We start from the raw sequence: 20,371 nt of genomic DNA, 5'->3' as shown, positions 1-20,371 counted from the left end.
TTGATTTGCATTTTCCTAAACCAAATTTTCCTGAACCAAAATCATGATATGCAAATTTGACGATGTTAACCTTCCTGTCAGGGGCGGAGCTTCAACATTTTATTTGGGGGGGGGGGGGGCGGAAATATAATATGTATAAAAATCGATGAGCAGGGAGGGCCACAGCCAAAATTTTATATTTTTGAGCCTAATATGTATAAAATTAAAGTATAGGGACTAATTGTGATAAAAAAATCACGGGGTGGCACAGCTCCTCCTAGCCCTAATAAAGATCCGCCCTTGCTTCCTGTCTTCAGCCATAGCTCTGATACCGGTTGTTACTAGCTGTTAGGGTAAATAAGCACTTCGAAAAATGATATACAATCTCTTACACAATAATAAATTCATAAGTAAAATATAAGATAATCAATTTACGTGGGAACCACGATCACAAAGATTGGCTTTGTCCATGGCAAACAAGAGAGAAGGATTTATATTTTTCTTTCGTAAAAGGCTTCACTCCTACATTAAATTAGGGTTAAAATAAATGAGATATTTGTATAGTGATTAACCTAATAATAATGAAAACGTCATGGGTGGTAGTTAAAATTGACAGATCTAGCCCAGTGTGTGAGTCAAAAATTGCCCTCCAAGAAAATCCCAAGTCAACTCCCACTGCTAGAGCACTATTGACCGCTCAAGCAGTACTAGTTACTTAAGCAATGCAGGCTGCTTAAAGCATAAGCAATCATCCTGCTCCTGCGGACTCCAAGCTTCAACAACTGCTCCACACATAAGCAACTTAGCCTCCACACTTAACAAATGAAAATTGAAAAAAAAAAGATGCGAAGAAATGCAAGTCCAAATTAAAAGGGAAAGAGAAATTTAACTAAAAACACATAAAAAGATGCATGTGAAAAGATTTGATAACCCTCACATAAGCCACCATCATCGTTTTTTAAAAGTTTCTTAGTTTAGTCTACTTGTTGAACTTATCTTTATTTGAGTTGTGGTTTAGACATTTGTCAACACTTATGTTGGACAATTTTTAGATCTATGGTTATTATTTTTTGTGTTTGAATTGCAAAACAGGATTTGATTATTGTGTTCAATTATTTCTGCATTTTTGGCAAAAAAATGTGGGTTTATCTCGTATTTTTTCTGCATTTTAAACGGAAAAAGTTGTTACCAAATGATTTTGTCGGAAACAGTCAAAAGTTACATCCGTCGGACAAAGCATACATTGGTGGTCCATCGGAACCAGTCAAAACTGACATCGTTCGGTATTCGGATGGAAATGTCATGTAAATATTTCTGTCGGAAATGCGTAGGTAATTATCGACGTAACCTGTCAAAGGATCCGTCGCAAATCTTTACCCATGCCTTACTTTGAGACGGTTTTTCTATCGAAATTTTCTTCGTAGTAGGCATTTCGACAGAATTGGCTGTCAGATATTTCACCCTTTTTCTAGTAGTGTACTAGACTAGAGTTAAGTAAAAAGATTTGTCTTCTTACTAGGCTCCTTTTCTTGTAGGGGTGTGTATGGGGCGGTTTGGTTCGGTTATTGGTCAAAACCGAACCATAACCATTATGATTTATTAATGCATTTTGGTAGCCATTGGCTATGGTTAATATTGGTTATGGTTAACGGTTTTTGTCGGTAAACGGTTTTGGTTAATGGTTAATATTGATTAACCATAATGTTCAAATTAATATAAATTGCGAAAATATATTGGCATAGAAAATGAAAAGAGAATACAAAAAAGTTCTGAAACCAATGTTTATAACCTAGCTTATAGTAATAGAAAAATTGTGTACATTTTATACTCAGAGTGAGATAACACATAGTTACATTCAAAATAAAAAACATTCAAAAAAAATATAAAACATTAAAAAAATTTGACATTAATAATTTCATATATTGATAACTGATATTAACATTAAAATAAAGCCAAACATTCATACACGTTCAATGTGATTAAATCAAAAATAATAAAATAAAATAGTCAAAGATTCATATTATGTGTTATCTGGATAAAAAAACCAATCACTCATATACATTCAATGTGATTAAGTCAAAAGCAGTAAATAAAAAAAGCCAAAAAATTCAAAAAAAAAAAATACATTCTTAATATATCACAAAGTCAAGAATTGCCAAAAACTTAACTTACCTAGAATTCTTAATTATAAAGTCAAAAAATCCTTCAAATAGGTTTATAAAGTCAAAACAGTCTTTGATTAGGATTATCGGTGTGAGAAGTCTCCGATTAGGATTATGAGTGTGAAGATTAAAATAATTGTGAATAATGTTTACAAATTGTAGAATTAGCTGATTAGGAATTACAACATTAATTAATAATCTAACTCAATGCATGATTGAAAGATTGTGTGTGTCTGCATGATCAGCCTTTGATGGTTTGATTTCTCGTTCGTCTCATGATAAGTGAGGATTAATGAATTATATTTTGAACGTTTAATGGGTCTTAAATAAGTTTGACTATATTATTTTATATATAATCTATAATTTTTATATATTAAAATATAAGGTTAGCGGTTCGGTTAATAATGGTTCGGTTAACCTATAAAACCATAACCGAACCGTTAGTTATTGGTTAACAAAAATCGGAAACCGAACCAACGGTTTTTAAAATGGTTTGGTTATTATGGTTCAGTTATATTGGTTAATTTGGTTTTGGTTCGGTTTTTCGGTTATTATGCTCACCCCTATTTTCTTGTAGTGTCTATTACTAGCAACCAAAACAATGCATATTGCAATTGGCCACTTGTTTTTTAGGGTGAGTTAATTACTAGCCATGGCTTCAAATACTACGGACAACACCCCCGAAATTAACTCTGCATTTTATCCTTGTGCAAAAAATAGAACCAGAAAATGAAAAAGAAAATTGTTTGGAAAGATATAAACTAAATTATCTGGTAGTAAAGAAAACAAGTCATAAGAAAAACGTTCAAGGTTAACCAAGTTCACATAATATTTTCCTATGTTTTAAAGTTAAAATACCACATATCCATAGCAATACATGAACCTCATTTCTTGATGACTTTAGCACGTCTCATATATGTTTTAGCATTTATTATGCTAAACTCAGATGGATTCACGTTCATAACGCATACAGAAGTCACAGATTCAACTTGCTCAGCCTGAGGTAAACCAGCACCATTGATTATGTTAAATTCTTCACGCGATTGATCCACGATAGACCCTGAAGCAGGCGGCACTTTTTCATCTATCTCACACGAGATTTCACCATTTGACACAGATACTGCTGCATCTTTGGCTGCAGCTTTAGATGATGTATGTGTGGTTACCCCTGAATTAAAGAGATTAAGCAAGAGCAATGCAGCCATCGATTCATTATCAGCTGGAGGGGAATTCCCCCTGATACTCTTTTGAACACAACCAGAAGCTGTCTCAATGGTGTTTAAAGTAGCAATGGTGGGCTGAACCAATTGAACACTGTTCACCCCATGTGTTGATCTTGATCTGTTCTCTTCTGTAAAGCTCATCTGACTCCTATCCAAGAATTTCAAAACGTTTCCATGATCATCTTGATTGGTCTCTCCTTTCCTTTTGTTTCCACATGATAAAAGAGAATCCTGAAATCACAAAAAGGGAAATGAACATAAAAGTTGGACCATGATATTTGATAGTAGAGTATCAAATGACCGATTACAAAGAAAACCGTAAACTATTGGGTGTTGGATAGGTATGATTTTGTGTGAATTTCGATAATTGCATAAACCTTCTTAGCATGAGGATGAGAAGAATAGAATGAACAGAAAGGATACCTTTTCTGTTTCCGACCTGTTCTCCTCAGGTGCCAGCTGAGAAGATGGTGCAACCTTTTGGCTTCCAGAAGTGCTTCCACACAAAATAATCTCAGCTGAAGACTTTTTATGCTTCTTCATCACCCGCAAATCTACTTCATCAGTTCTTGTTTTTCTCAACTGACGTTTGGAACCAAGCTCTGAATCTTTGCGACAAGAGTCTGCAGGCACAGGCTTCATCCTTTTAGCTCGAACAAATGATCTTTCTTGCTCTTTACATGACCTCTTTCTCTTCTTCGATGCAATGCCACTCTTAGAATTAACTCGGGCGCCCTTTTTCTTTCTGACAAATGTGTCCAGCGTGAAGTCATCAGAATCATCTTCTTCACTTTCGCTAGAAAAATCACGGTCACCATAGCCAGCACTCACAGCATCACAAGGACCTTGAAGCTGCTTATATATGTCCGACAACAGGTGGAATTTCTGAGGTTTCTCTCCTGCCAAGTTCCTTTCTTCATCACTGTTAGTATTAGCCCCATCATCATCAACAACTACATGCTTTTCATTTCCAGCAGCTATAATGTCTTCACATACACTTTTCTCATTTTGGTACTGACCATCATCCTTCAGTTTGCGAGAAGATGACTTTGAGGGTCTGTCGTTAATATCTTTTAGTGAATCATCAACGACTACCACATCTTCTGGCTTATCATTTTGGTGCTGAGCATCATTCTTCAGTTTGCGAGAAGATGACTTTGAGGCTCCATCAGCTATAATATCTTTCAGTGAATCATCAACAACTACCACATCTTCTGGCTTATCAGTTTGGTAGTGAACATCATCCTTCAGTTTGCAAGAAGATGACTTTGAGGCTCCGACAGCTATAATATTTTTCAGTGAATGATCAACAACTACCACATCTTCTGGCTTATCATTTTCTGCAGCCAGCATATCTCCATAGATGACTTTTTCATTCTCGCAGTGAGCATAAGTTACCTTGCCAGAAGCTGACTCCAAAGGTGTATCATTGATAATACTGGTTGTATCATTGCCAATAACCACACCTGCAAAAACGAACATACTTTCTGAATTTGAAAGCTTCGAAGGACTGATAGACCTCACAAAGATTAAAGCATCATCCCAAATTTCACATCCAGAACTTGGATGACATGATATTTGTTCCGAAGAATTCTATCAAATTAAGGTTTACATACATTTGGAAATGATACCTGCATGGGTTTCTGAAACGGCAGCTTGTCCCTCTGGATTTCTGACTTCAAAATATATCAAAGCTGGGAACAATATAAGCATCAAAGAATTAATAGCTGATCAGATCTAGGTTTTAAATTCTAGAGTACTATACTAATTTCCATCACTTACAGTTCGTAGCTTGTGTATTTTCTGGAGTATTAATCAAAGCATCATTGTCCTCTAGAATTAGTGAAGCAAACACCCTTTCTGCTTGATAATTAGATTCTGGAGAGTAACTAGACAGGTCAAAGGGACAACATTTCTTCCAATCTTTTCTCCGAACCTCAGCAACGTACTGACTGCATTTCACATTGAATTCGATAAAAGATAAAAGGTTAAATCTGTTGATCAAAATGAAGAAAGGATATAGCCTACATTTGTGCATATATACACATAACATGTTGTGTATATATTCCAATATGCATATATGTTTGTTGTATGCAAGCGATGGCACACATTCATAACTAAAAGACCATAATGATCATGATGAGTGATATTCTACGGTTGAGATAGGTCATCGACAATGTATTGAACTTCATAGAGTTTTAATTAATTGTCACATCATCATTTCACTTTTCAAACAATTTTACTATTTTTTTTTCTTACAATGCATTTAACACTACATAAGTTTAATGAAATATATTTCTTTTTTAAAAAACATTTATTTGCTAAGCATTTTTATATTAAAAAAATGTCATTTTTCTCATTGAACACTTCAATGGCCATTGAACTCAATATCAATTGAGCACCAAAGTGACATTCTACTATGGTTGAGTTTAATCTATTGAATCTCGGCTAGGCATTCCACCTCATTCAACCATTTATTAAACTATGCATTCTGGATGCTCTTCACGGTATTCTATTAAGCAATGGACATTGGGCATTTTGTTTACTAGCTTCGTGGATCTTAGGTACCTCTCATATGGCATTTCTTCTACATGGCTCCGTAGAAGCTATATACTATTGCCAGTGTTGATGAGATGATAAGTAACCATGCACCATTTTACAAATCTTTAAGGAATTTTTGTAGAATGGCATACAATAAGTTCATATATGTGTCCGAGGTAGCAATTTGAAAATAAATTGAGAGATATGATTAGTACAAACCAAAAGGACAAGTTAATTACAAAAGAGTGTTTGGAATCAAGCTTAATAGAGATACTAATTAAAAACCCACACATACCGAATACAGAAATTTTCAAATTCCTTTGGTTGAGTACTTGTATCTCCGATCGAATTCGTCTCCATTTCAAGCAATTGTAGACTGATGATGATAACCAACACCTGTGAAAATCAAGACTTAAAAATGACACAATATCTACTAAAAACAGGAAAACCCCTTATCAAACACAATACAGGCACATATCACTCGCAATATAACTACAATCATATACATATATCATTCAAATACTTAGATAGATCATGCATGTTATTCGAAAGGAGACCCTAGTGATTGCAGAATTTTACAATCATCTTACACAGAGATATCATAGCACAATAGTGAAGCAATTAATTCGAAGGAGGATCTTAGATTACTTAAATTCAGTATATGTTCTACAAGGAAATCACTAGATTCACATCCTCTTCTAGATCAACTGTGCTGATTAATGCTAGACAATTAAATAACTAATTTAAATCATCGTGTTGAATCGACGAAAAGAAACAACCACAAAAACACGATATGGAAAGTGTGGCGAAGCCGATCTATTGTATAAACCCTAATTCAACAACACAACAATAAAGAGTTGACAACGAGATACATTATCGCGTTCCCCCTTTTTCAAGAATCCCATTTTTTATAGCAAAACCAAACCCTAATTTTTTTTAGGAAAACTAAACCCTAACTGAAACACATAAAAGATAAAAGACGTTGAAGAAGCATCATTGTCTCTCATATGCGTCGCGACACATATGAGGAGAAATCGATGGCTTAAAATCTAATTGAAATGCCGGAAGCCTACCTTAAAGATTAAGCACATAGGGCTAAATGTTAAGAGTTCTTGTGGTAGCTACGTCTTATATTTCGGAGGTCAATGACACACTACAAGAAAAGAGAGACTTATTTCGAAGGCAAAACTGGGCCGCAAAGACAATATAGGGCACACATTTGCTCGCCGCTCGCGTAACCATGAACCCAAATGATATCCCCTTAGGATATTTTATATCCTATAAGGGGTCTACATATAAATGATATATACATCTTCACATCAATAAAGTTTTGCCAAACTGAATTAATAGAACTAGTCAATTTAAATGAAATTTATTCAAGAGATCTACTGCTTTCTGATTTTAAACCGGTACATAATCACCACTTTCTACATAAAATCATATAAACAACACATGTATATCAATGCGAAAGAAACTATCATGTTGTTAAATACAATTAAAATACTCATTTGTAAAAGAAGAAGCACAAGAAGGAACTAACTGCAATAGCATAGATTGACTTGCCTAATCAAAAGACATTAAGTAAAAGATGAAGTAGGCAATAAATATATCCTACTTAATACCTAAATCAATTAAATGCCTAGATGAGTATTGAATGTATATGTTTAAAAAAACCCAAAAGGCAGCTTTTATATAAATTTCTATATGCATAAAAAAGCTTATAGCTACTTCAGATCAAGTTTAAGTTGAAACAAAAGTAAATCTTCATGCATATACCAAAATTATGCGCAAATAGAATACTAATATAGTAAAGCTTAACACATTATTATAAGAGGATAAGACAAGAGGAAAAAGATTAAACTCACCGGCTCGAATATTTAATTTCAAATAAAGTTGTCGATGGATTTTGTAATAAACCAAAAGAAATTCAAGTCCCATATAAGATCTTGATCTATTGACAAAGATTGTGCTTAAAATTTCCCTGTGTAATAATATCTGAGAAGAAATGATAAAAGAGGAAAGCTTGATATTCTAGGTAGAGAAACACTAAGAGCAAGTGCGAGACATGTACCGGCAAGGTAATGTACATGTATTACCGCCACGATCAGTTTCATATATATGACGAGAAGAAATCCTACAGACCTGAAAAGCTACGTCTTAGGACTTTTGAGTTTATATATTAATTTGTTTCGCTCTTATCTTTAGTAAAAAAATAAAAGGACGATTAATAAATAATTTCTATGATATTTTTGTTATTTTATAGATATATATAACCTTCTATATTTATTTATTATTGTGACTACAACAAATCGACCGTACTGCAAGGACTTAAGTTGTCGTTAAAGGTAAAAATTAAGGTCGACACTCTAGTTGTCACGACGTGTTCAATGAAACTTAGTAGATGCTCCTAAAAGTGTCGTTGCTACAGTGTTTCATCCTCGTAAATAAGTTATTTGTGGCTACATGCCACCACCTAATTACATCCACTAGTACAAAACTAGGCTTTATCCACGTAAAAAACTCGTCATTATACACATATTATGTCCGATTTTTTTTCATTCAACATGAAAGGAAATGTCGGGTCATTGAAGATAAGTTATGCTTTCGTTCAATTGTGGTGAGTATAACCCTTGAAAACCCGTTATTATAGGTCAAACCCGTCATTATATGGTAGGGTGTTCTTGATGGGTTATAAGCATAACAAACAATCCTATGTGTGCATGCAACCCTAGATTTGATCTACGTTTTCTCTAATTGAACATACAATAAGAACAAGAATGTAGAAACCATAGAACACTAGTATATAATCAAAATACACAATTAGGGTTACAAAACATATCTTTGATTGTTATATAGCAATAAAAATCCAAATCCTTAGTGTTGTAGAGACTCTGAGAACAAGCGTCACAATTGTCCCGCCTCTAGTGACTAACACCCAACACTAGCAATTGAAGAAGATTATGTGGAGAAGGAGAGAAGATACAAAATTTCAGCTGGAATTCTCTTAGAATTAGTGGCCGAAAATATTAGGGTTGTATCCATATTTATAGTGCATAAAAGAAACCCTGGATAAGCCCAAGTCCAAGATAATCTTAAACCCGATAATTATGCACTTTCCTGATTATCCAATAGTGTCATAATTGGAAAAATTCTAGATTTATCAAGGTCTAAACTTCACTTATGTACTTGTAAATTCATAATGTTATAGTCTAAGTCAACTATTGTATCTTAATTTGAAGTAATAAAAATATAAAACAATTAAGGTGAAAATAAGCGTCAAAAATAAAATGTTAAATAAACTTGATTGGGATGAATAAAGTGGTAGAGATCGTAACAAGGATTCCCAAAATATAAAGAAAACCAAAATCCGAGTTATAACGAAGAAGTTATGACCTATCAAAGATCCGCGACAAAACCGGCAAAACGCTGTGACATGGATTTTAATCATTCTCTCTATCTATGTGTTGTTTCCCGATTTCCGATTTATGACGACTGACAACAGACTACAATTGAACACATCAACTTAGTCCCGGCTTGGCCAAGCGCTTAGGTGTCATCACTAAATCATCGAGGGGCCCACATATATCGCTTTTATCCACTTTGGGTAAAAGGAACGGATAAACTTCGACTCCAATGCTCGCTTGTATCTACTCATCAAATCACACACAACAATATGTTTTATAACACCAAGTTACTGGTGCGTTTACATATTATCAATGTGCAACCGACTTGCAGAATACAACTCACACGTCTCGGTTTCAAGAATATAAGATATTATCGTCTCACCAATCACTCGTGATAAAATCCATGAAGCGATCCAAGTGAGCGTGGGTTTAATCCAATACTCTAATCTTATAGCAGCACTCATGAACTCTGCAACAAACTTGTGGTATGTCTAAACACTTTAGACAATCTACAGACGGATTCATGACAATCTTCATTCATACCTACTTCCAAAGTATGAGCGACTGTGGAGGATTTGAATAATCTTATTATTCGGGAAGTCAAAACATGCAAAGTGAAATACAAGAATAATACTAATCCTATATGGCCCCAAACCTTTGAGTATAAATATTTTTTTTTTATTTAATCACCATATTGATTACTCATTATTTGTTGTTTCGGGTAATCAACTTCTTACTTGAATTATAACAACAGTTGTCTCATGCACCAAGCATGCACACTATGTTTACCTATGGTCCTTACTTCGTGAAATAGATCAAATGAACACATTTCCAATGATGCTCATTTCACAATTCCTAATCCTAATCATTAGTGTAAGAATACAAAGTTCTCGCCACTACTAGAATATGTTAGATTCTAACATTTTATGCAACAGTCCTTTGGTAATGTCACAACACAAAAGTCACCAAGACTCGGCCAATGAAATTACAAAGTTCTCAATTGGAGATTGTTACACGACAATCCCATAGATGTGAAGTCTCACATTCAAAGTACATTCCTTTGAACATCCTTCTTGCATAAAAGTTTCTAATCTAGACATAAATTCTTAACGTTCAACTCCCAATATGGAAACATTTCCATATTTGCCATATGACAACTCAGTCTAAATAGAATCTTGTCTATTCATAATAATGTCAATATGTTCCATCCATTAGTATACTTCCAACTGCTCACAAGCGACCAATCCTTGGCGAACCTTAGATTGTCCTTGACAGTTGTTTAATTATTTTAGTCAAATCCGGTTCTAGTCCCTTTTTCCCTCTTAATGCCCTAGACATTTGGAAAATTTTAGAATGGTCAAATATTACAGTATATGCAATCAATCCTATACGAGAAGCGTATGTGACACGATTCATAATGTCTTACATAAAAGCATGATACTTTATCAGCCATTTGCCATAATATTTCTATTTGCCACGTTCTCACAATTCAAACTATGAAGTGGGATGCCGTAATCATAATCGAATTTTGAGAATGCAGTTAATATATCCTTGACTAAATTTGATTAAAATTTCTCGATCTAAGCTTTTAGATTTGCAACGAAGTATAACATTCTCTCCCTTAATTATAGAAAAACAACTTTTCAACCCCTGCAACTTTGCAAAGTGAAACTTTTGTTTTCTATAATTAATATTGCCAACCTGCAACACTTAAAATAATAATCATGCTCCCACTATCATGATGATTATATCCATTCCAGCATAACATTTATGCTCCCACTAGCTTTGACACGTATTCAGAAATCAGTTAAACTTCTAGAAAACAACACTTATTGACTTCCAAAGTTCATCTTTTCTAATACGATATGCTTCGATAAGCCTTTATCTAAGCTTCTCAAACTCATACACCTTTCCTTAGATAGCTCACATGTGTGTCTAAACTAATTCAGAACTTATATTACTAAGTCCCAAACGTTCAGACTAATCGCTAAATCTCACAATTCGAACTATGAAGAGGGATGCCACAATCATAATCGAATTTGAGAATGCAATTTACATAATCGCTATCTCCTTAAAATCTCTCTTAGTGAAAGCGCTTCCTCACAATCATTTTCATGAAGGAGAGAAACCTTATGACACTTATATTTTATGGTGTATGTCTTCCTATCCATGTGAATTTGTCATAACCATCATCGTAAGATAATGTTCGTGACAAATCCAAACTCATATGAACAAAACTTGTTCATACTTGATTTCTTGCCATCAAGGGTCCCACCATTGCTTCCAAGTTATTTAGCAGTTCACCTATACTTATCAATGTTCTTTCATTGAACAAGGTGCTTGCCTTTACGCAGTCTATTGAGAACTCTTAGAACTCATATGCATAGTTTACTAAACTGGAATGGCACATAAACAAGGATATGTCAACACGATAGGTTACAAACCTCAAGTCGTGCGCTAGTGTTTAATAATAGGTTTACTCTTGATTTGTTCTTGAAACTTTTCAAGATCATTTAGACTCCTACTGACCTCTTGACATATAAGATTCTCCTGTCAAGAAACATTTCTTGACAAACAAATATTCAATAGTTAGTGTGGATTCTTATCAAGACAAACACTACACACAATTGGTATTAGTTGGTCTTTGTCTTATCCAAGACATCACAATTTACCAATTTGAAACGTGCAAGAGTAAGAAAAAACAATTTTCTACTTCACATTTGAAGAGTGTGTTAGAACTTCTTAAGATGTGTCACTCAATTCACAATCTTGGAGTATGACTCTAAGACTTGAGTTTGGAACGAAGTATGACTCATCCTTTTGATTTAACCATTTCAACAATTTCTGATTCCTCTTCTTAGCCATACTAGTGCACTAAGATGTCCTTAGAGGATTAATTGTGATATGGTTTCATAATCAACAAGACGATCATAAAACATGATACAAAAGTACTCCCCCTTCTTCTTAGATTGGAGAAACTTTTATCTTCCTGCCTAATTGATTCTTCTTATTCGTTCTGCCATACATTGGAACTTTTCAATGATTCAGAATTACACTTAATCTTGTAAGCATAACCACATTTACTAGACTTTTAGTAAATCATGACGAATAATCTTATTGTTCTTTGTGGTGGACTTGACTAGTGCACAACATTGTGTACCAGGTCCTTCACTTGACTCTTTGTCAAGGAATTAGTCTTAATTTTCGAAATATGAAGGTTCTCATTCATCATACAATACAATTTGTATGATTCCAAGTTTCTGTCCAATTGAAACTCGGGCGACAAGAATCTTTCCTTATTTGGTAAATTCTCGACATTTCCACAAATAACATAATTAAGAATCACATCCATTTCAACATTGCTAAAACTAGAAATACACAAACGTCAATTTTTCATACATGCCATTGCAAGGAAATAAATAAATAAGACGAAAACAAAATTTTATTTTATTTATAAAAGGTGCGGAAAAACTTGTCCTTACAATGCAATTCAAATGAAAAACTACGCTATTACATATTCCTAAGCAATCTATCATAACTCTAAAAGTAGCAGCTCCAAAAATCCGATCATCGAATCATGCGATCGAAATCCATTTCTTCGCGATCAGACTCAGCTCACTTCTTCCTTTAAGCTTCCTCTCTTTTCTTCGATTCTACAAAACATCAAAAAATGTAATCTTATCACATAATGTATTAAGAATCAAAAATAGGAACTTACAGAGTTAGTTAATGGATTTTGCCTGAAGTAGAGTCATACGTCTTGACTCTCCTATCTCTTAGATCTCTCAGGTAGACAGAGCAGCTTCGTCTCCAATGCCCCTTCTCTTGGCAATAAAAGCAAATTGACTCTTTTGGAATAGCACACGGAACTACTTCAAACTTTTCTTTTCTCTTATGGTCAAACTTTTTGACCATGGCATGCCTTTCGTTGCCATTGCCTATGTCCATGGAGGTTTGGAAGGAAGATCTACCAATCAACTTTGCTTCTCTAGTACGCCAAATCATTTCTGATTCAGCAACAACAAGCAAATAGGTGAGATCGATGAGGGTCACGTCGTGGTCCATCATATAGTACTCTCTTACGAACTCACTATATGAGCCAGGAAGCGATTGAAGAACCTAGTCAACAGCCAGCTTCTCACAGACAATGAATCCCAACATTCTTAACTTGTCAATGTGCGACTTCATCTTTAAGACGTGTGCACACATTGATTTTCCTTCTTCGTGTTTACTTGCAAAAAGGGCTTGAGTGAGCTTGAACTTTTCAAGCCTTCGAACTTGTGGGTCAGGGAGAACAATAGGAGGAGGTGGAGGAAGTGAAGAATGATCTATTGTTCCTCGATTGAATCGTGGAATATCATCTTCATGTGGAAAGCTTGTTCCAAGAGATTTGGGAAGATCATAGTTAGAATCAGACATCTACAAAACAGGAGAAAATTCAAGTCAGTTGATTGAGTCCTTAATAAAACACCCAAATGAGATATTAAGGCTAGGATCTAACACAATGTTCTACAATTTGGAAGAGGGATGCCGTAATCCAATTGCAGAACATTTGAAGGTAGGTAAATGACGATTTACCAATTTCCACCATGAAAAACGAAAAGGAAATTTAAGTTTTAAATGAATTGAAACTCCTAGATCTTTTGAGATTCATTGAACTTTTCAATGACATGTTTAAATCTCGATTGTGCCCATCATTTGTGACTGGGATGCTGAGGATCACAAACAAGGTGTGGATAACCATGCAAATTAGCTCGGTACTCTCGATGTTACGAATCACCTAATCAATGTGCCGGTTAACCACACACGCTCCATTGATCTATGATAAACATCAAGCTACCCATTGCCATCCTTCATTGGTCCCATATTAGTGTGCCCGTTAACCACACACGCTCCACTAATCGACCAATAAGGGTGCAATGTGCAATTTCATGGATTAGCACCAATTCCACATTTTTTCCTAAAGTAACTAAGATTTGGGAATTTATAAAAGTGTTTAGTTACTTCGTTTTTTCATTATACTTATAATGGAAGGTTGTGTCCTATCCTACCCGTTCGGCTAACGACCCTCCACTAGTCAAAAGTGCGGTGGGTAAGAGTGGATACCCATTCAATCGCCATTTTATAGGCAATTTCCTTAAACACCCCTTATAGACCAGCTTCGTGAATGAGGCCTACTAACGGTAAGACTGACTCTTTACTTATACATATATAATATATTAGACTTTTAATTTTATATAGTATAAGGGTGTATTTTAAACTTTTAAAATACTAGGGTTTTTTAATTTTTTCACAAAATTAAAACCATTTAATTTAAAATCTTAACATTTAAAAAAACCTTTGATTTAATAATTATTAAAAATTAAACGATTAATTAAATTATTAAATCAAATAAGGATTACCAATTTAAATTAAACATATTAACTTAATTTAATCCTTTATCCATGGATTTCGAAATTTAGGTAGGGATATCTTTAATTATCCAATTAAACAACTTACAAGATAATTACCAAAAATAACAACCTACTAAGTTGTTCCTTAGATTTCGAAATCTTCTACTTGGAGTGGAAGGCAAGGCTTTCAACCTTGCCAAAAATTCAAAAAACCCTAGGGTTAGGAAACCCTAGATTTCGACTCCAAGGTGGCCAAAAGGAAAGGGTTTGAAAAACCCTTAGGGATTTTCGAAAAACAGGGTTCTAAAACCCTAATATGCGAAAATTTAAAGGCCTTAGGGTTTAATAGCCATAAACCCTAATTTTGTCTAGTTCAATCAATTATACCAAATCTAATTGAAAACAAAAACCATACGCTCCGATACCACTGATGGGTTTTATACAAAACAAACAATCCTATGTGTGCATGCAACCCTAATTTGAGGATCTATGTTTTCACTATTAGACATACAAGCATTGAACACAAAAACTAGAAACCCTAGGAGGCACATGTAATTTTCGAAATTAACATATAATTAGGGTTAGGATACATACCTTTATTGTTATATTGTAATAACAATCAAATCCTTGAAGACCTTGAACTTTGGTAGCAAGCGCCACAAATGCCGCGCCTCTAATGGCTCACAAACAAACCTAGCAACCAAGGATTACTATGGAGAGAGAAGGGAAGTGGAAAATTCGGCCCTAGCCTCTCTTGGAGTGCCCTTAGACGAAATCCAACCCTATAAGGGTTTATATAGGTGATAAGGAAGGTTTAGGATAAGGCAGGTGTATCTTAGATAACCCTAATCCCTTAACTTCCTCCCTAAGGCTTCCAAGGCACCCTTAGAGCCCAAGGAAACCCTAGGACACTCTAGATTTCGTTCCATCCCTCTAAGGGAGGTTCAAGAATGCTCAATGCTAAACTTTTGAACATTGTCACCTTTAGTCCCTGCAGTTTCAATTAATTCCTTTAATCCCAAAATTAATTCCAAATTAATTTCTGATTAAATATTAATTAAACAATATGATTTCTAATTAATATATTATATCCATAATACATTAATAAATTAATTTATTAACCAAGTAATAAATTAATAAATCATTCTTCTCTCTCCAACAATAATCGTATTCAATTACCAGGTTTGAAGGCAACCCAAAAGGACATTCCTACTATCAATTCAAGTACATACCAATTATAGTTATGGGCTTAGACACCTAATCCAACAACCCTTTGTGTGATTATTATCACATACAATTATTAACACAATTTATATTGTGTTCAACTTGTATTCCCCCACTAAAAAGCATTTAAAAAGCATTAAAAAGGTAGATTATAGGGGTATGAACTCACTTGATAAGTGGTGATTTGGGCAACGTTTCGTTTCTATAGATGATCTTTCTCGAAGAAACCGCGAGTTTTTGAGTAAAAACCGGGCTTTATGCGGGCAACACTTCGACCGGAAAGAGGTTATCTTCTCGAGAATTGCGGGGCTTCGGGGCTTGCTTCGGGTCTTAGATATGATACCGGGGCCTTGGGGGGTCGTAAGAAAGTTTAGGGGGTGAAAAGGTGAAAAAGGGTGAAATTTGGGGTGAAAAACCTCTCAAATCCGAGAAGTCTCGCACCCTTTATATAGGGGTACGAGGGTTCGGCGGAAGGGTGAGTCATCGGACAGCTGGCGAGGGCGAAGGCGAGTCAGCTAGGCACGCGTCGGTCATGCGAAGGGGACACGGGTCCGAGGCTCGGTCATGTTGGCTTCTGAGTGGTCCGAACTTCGGTCCAATGGGGAGGTGCCACGAGGGTCCGAGGGGTGTCCGAGGGGTGTCTCCTGCGAGGGTGTCCGAAGGTAAGTGGACCGCGGCTTTGGTCGAATCAGAAGGCGTCACGCGAGACTGCGGTCCAATCAGAAGACGCCACGTAGCAGACACATGGAAGCCTCGCATGCGAGGATGACGTGGCCGAAGAGGGTCCATGCGAAATTTCCCGGTTTTCTAGATTTTTCGATTTTCGTGTCAAAAACTTGCGAAACTCATAACTTTCACATACGAGCTCCGTTTTTGGCGTTCTTTATATGCACGCGTAGGTAAAATTATACTCTACGACTTTCGTTTAGACTTCGTCGGCTAATTTTGACTTATTTTTAATATTATTATTTTTAACAGACCGAGACAGGAAATCCGTTAAAAATTCATAACTTCTTCATCCGACGTCCGTTTTCGTCTGTCTTTTTACCGTTGTACGACTTTTGACGAGACCTTCGATTCTCGTTTAAGTTGTGTCGGCTAAATATCGATCGATTTATATTTTGAATTTTTAGCTGTCTACTGCTAAACCGAAACTTAGAAAAATCATAACTTCCTCATACGAAGTCAGATTTTTACGTTCTTTTTATGAACGTTCTCGGTTTAACATATTCTACAACTTTCATTTAGATTGTTAAGGTTAAAAAGCCTTTTATCAAAAATTCACTTTTTACACTGAACAGTGTTTTGTCGGTTTTGTCGCGGATTTTCGATTGGTCATAACTTCTTCGTTATAACTCGGATTTCAGTGTTCTTTATATTTTTGGAAACCTTGTTACAATCTCTACCACTTTGTTCATCCCAATTACGATTATTGATGAATTTATTTTTGACCTAAATTTGACTGGTGTCACATTATCCCCCCGTTAGAGGGAATTTCGTCCCGAAATTAAGTCTAAAGTGAAACTCATAGACCAGGTCTAATCTTCCCTTTCCCAAGTGAATTCAGGTCCCTGGTTTGTAATCCAGCGAACCTTCACTAACGGGATAAGACTTTGCTTGGTTCTTTTGATTTCCCTATCGATGATTTCCATTGGTTCTTCTACAAAGTGTAGACTTTTATTTAACTTGATTTCATTGAGTGAAATAACAAGTGTTTCATCAGACAAACACCTCTTTAGATTAGATATGTGATAGGTGGGATGAATGTTATTAAGTTTTTGTGGTAGTTTAAGTTTATAAGTTACAAGACCGATTCTGGTAAGAATATCGAATGGTCCTATGTACCTTGAATTTTGTATTCCACGCTTTCTCAAGCGTATCTTGTCCTTCCGGGTGAGACCTTCATATAACAAGGTCATCAATCCTGGAATTTCAAGGTTTTTCTTTTATCGAAGCCGTAGCTTCTCTGATTAACTCTGGAAGCTTTATGTCGCTTCCTGATTCGTATTTTCTTTGTGGTAGTTTCTCGGATGAATTCCAGATCAGCGAAGGTGCTGTGTGGAAATTGGACCTCTAACTAGTTGCGTATTACCTAATTTAGTACAGTGCAGATCGCGATCACAAAAGGTTTTGAATGGAGCAACTTGAATGCTAGCGTGATAAAGGACTCGACTAATTGGTAAATGGGTATCCCATACTTTACCATAGTCGATCACATAGGCTCATGACTACCCTAGTTCCCAGAGATTTTTGAAGTGACTATCTAAACTGGGAGATGATTCTATTATCTCAGCGGAGATAACAGATATTGGAATACCGTGCACTCACACGTTCTAGTTATCTTCTCTACTTGCCACATTTTCAGGTTTCAAGGCTTCTTGTTGAGTCTCCTTACTTTGTGTGGACAGATTTGAATGGGTTATCATAGTCAATGATTGGCTCTACGACCTGAGTACTCTTTCCGACTTAGGGTGTCAGCTACTATATTGGCTTTGTCGGGATGATAACGAATTTTGAATTCGTAGTCATTTAGTAGCTCGACCCACTGTCGTGGTCTTACGTTGAATTCCTCCTGATAGAATATATGATGAAGGCTTTTGCTCCGAAGTTCATGATAAGACTCATACTTGGCTCATCCACCATCATGTCGTGTATACAAGTCGTATATAATTTAGATTTCACAAAACGTTCGGATGGGTGACTCTGCCCCAGGTCCACAACCAAACAAGGAACAGGAGATAGGGCGGAATTACACATCCTTAATGTTGTTAAGTCTAAATTATATACCACTTTTGTGTATACACTTAGCAGTGATAGATTAACCTAATGAGTTCTTAGTCTCTATTCTTGAACTTGACCTGCGGTACAATGATTTTCCTATGAGATCTATTGGTGTACTTCGGTGGTTACTGACTTCTAAGACTACTTTGGTGCTTTTCGTTTGAAGTTTCCTATCTACTAAGTAGGCTAAAAGGGCGTGGTACCCTTCGTATGGGTACTTCTGAAGTTTTGAAACGAGAGACAACCTAAGGGTTTGCGTTATGGATTGGAAGAATTTCATATTACTGCTGATTAAGGAAAAAGTTCTCTTACACAGCATAAAAATTTTCACATGGTAAGGGTTAGGCCAAACCATGTCGAATGAGGATGTCGGAATTTTCTCGACGAAATAGATATTAAGTCGTTATGGGAGGAATGATTACTAGGATGATATCCTATGTACCTAAGTTTTCAGCGCTTCCGGTTTTATTTTGTTATTACTGTTACGAATCCCCTTTTTGATTTGAAATTGGCGGGTACTACCAATACGAGGGTTCTGATAATTTGAAATTATGAACTTTCATGAAAGGATCCTTACTAGGCCTCTCTATAATCGCTTGGGGTATACAAGTCATGTATAATTAAGATTGGTAAGACCTTTGACTGAGCAACCCTGCCCTAAATCCACAACCAAACAAGGAACAGGAAATTAGGCGGGATTACTCACTCTATGTGTACAAATCTTAATTATAAATGACCCTTATGTATACACTAAGTCATCATAGCTTACCTGTTAGGGTTTCAAATTTTATACGAATACTGTGATTTAATTTGAACGGGAGAGTACTCATAATTATAGATAATTATCGGGGTTTGGAAGCGTACCAAAATATAGCAGGGTTCTTTGATGCCTTCCCATGTATTGGGGTCAAACTCCTCCTGCTGCCCTGTCGTTCTTCTTTGTTGGACAGTCCCTCTTGTAATGTCCTATTTTACCACAAAGGTGACATATGGGAATAGTTCCAACATTGGTAGTTGAAGTGATGAACTCAACCGGAGTTCTACAGATGCGGGCGGTATGCCCCTTCAGGTTGCATCTATTGCAATGCAGCTCTCGGCAAACTCCATGATGATGGTAGTTGTACTTGCTGCAGTGTGGGAGGTTTCCTAAGTACGGCGTGGTCGGTACTGGAATAACAGGGCTGATGGGGGTATTGACTGCCCTAGTTCGTTGCCCTCTGTTAGGTCCTTGAGTTGAACAACTCATTTTCTTGTTTTCGAACTTTCGTTTCAGGATATTAGGCTTAAGGTTCGAAGTGTCCTTACAAATAGGTACTCGTTGCTGTACTTGTCCATCACCACGATCGGGGTTACCGATAGCATTACCACTAACATTTGTATTGTTAGCATTAAGGTGTGCCATGACAGCTGCTACAGCTGCTGTGACTGCAGCTTGAAATGTAGCCGCATCTATTTGAAGGATTGATGTTTTGCTGGTGGGTTGGTTACATTCCTTCGGAGGCATGATTCTGTTACATGATAAGAAAATGAGCTCGTGAGCGACGATAGTTGTCTCTAGATGTATTCTAACCATTTGTATCTACGTATAAATCTTTCGTTTTGTTATTTTGTTCTCAATGATTCGACCTGCATCCCTATGATGCAGTCCTGGTAAGGAGCAAAAA

Source organism: Lactuca virosa, chromosome 4, assembly GCF_052849685.1.
Source record: "Lactuca virosa cultivar CGN04683 chromosome 4, Lactuca_virosa_CGN04683_v6, whole genome shotgun sequence".
In the NCBI taxonomy this organism is placed as follows: Eukaryota; Viridiplantae; Streptophyta; class Magnoliopsida; order Asterales; family Asteraceae; genus Lactuca; species Lactuca virosa.
The sequence above is the reverse complement of the archived record's forward strand: the minus strand, read 5'-3'. Positions refer to the sequence as shown.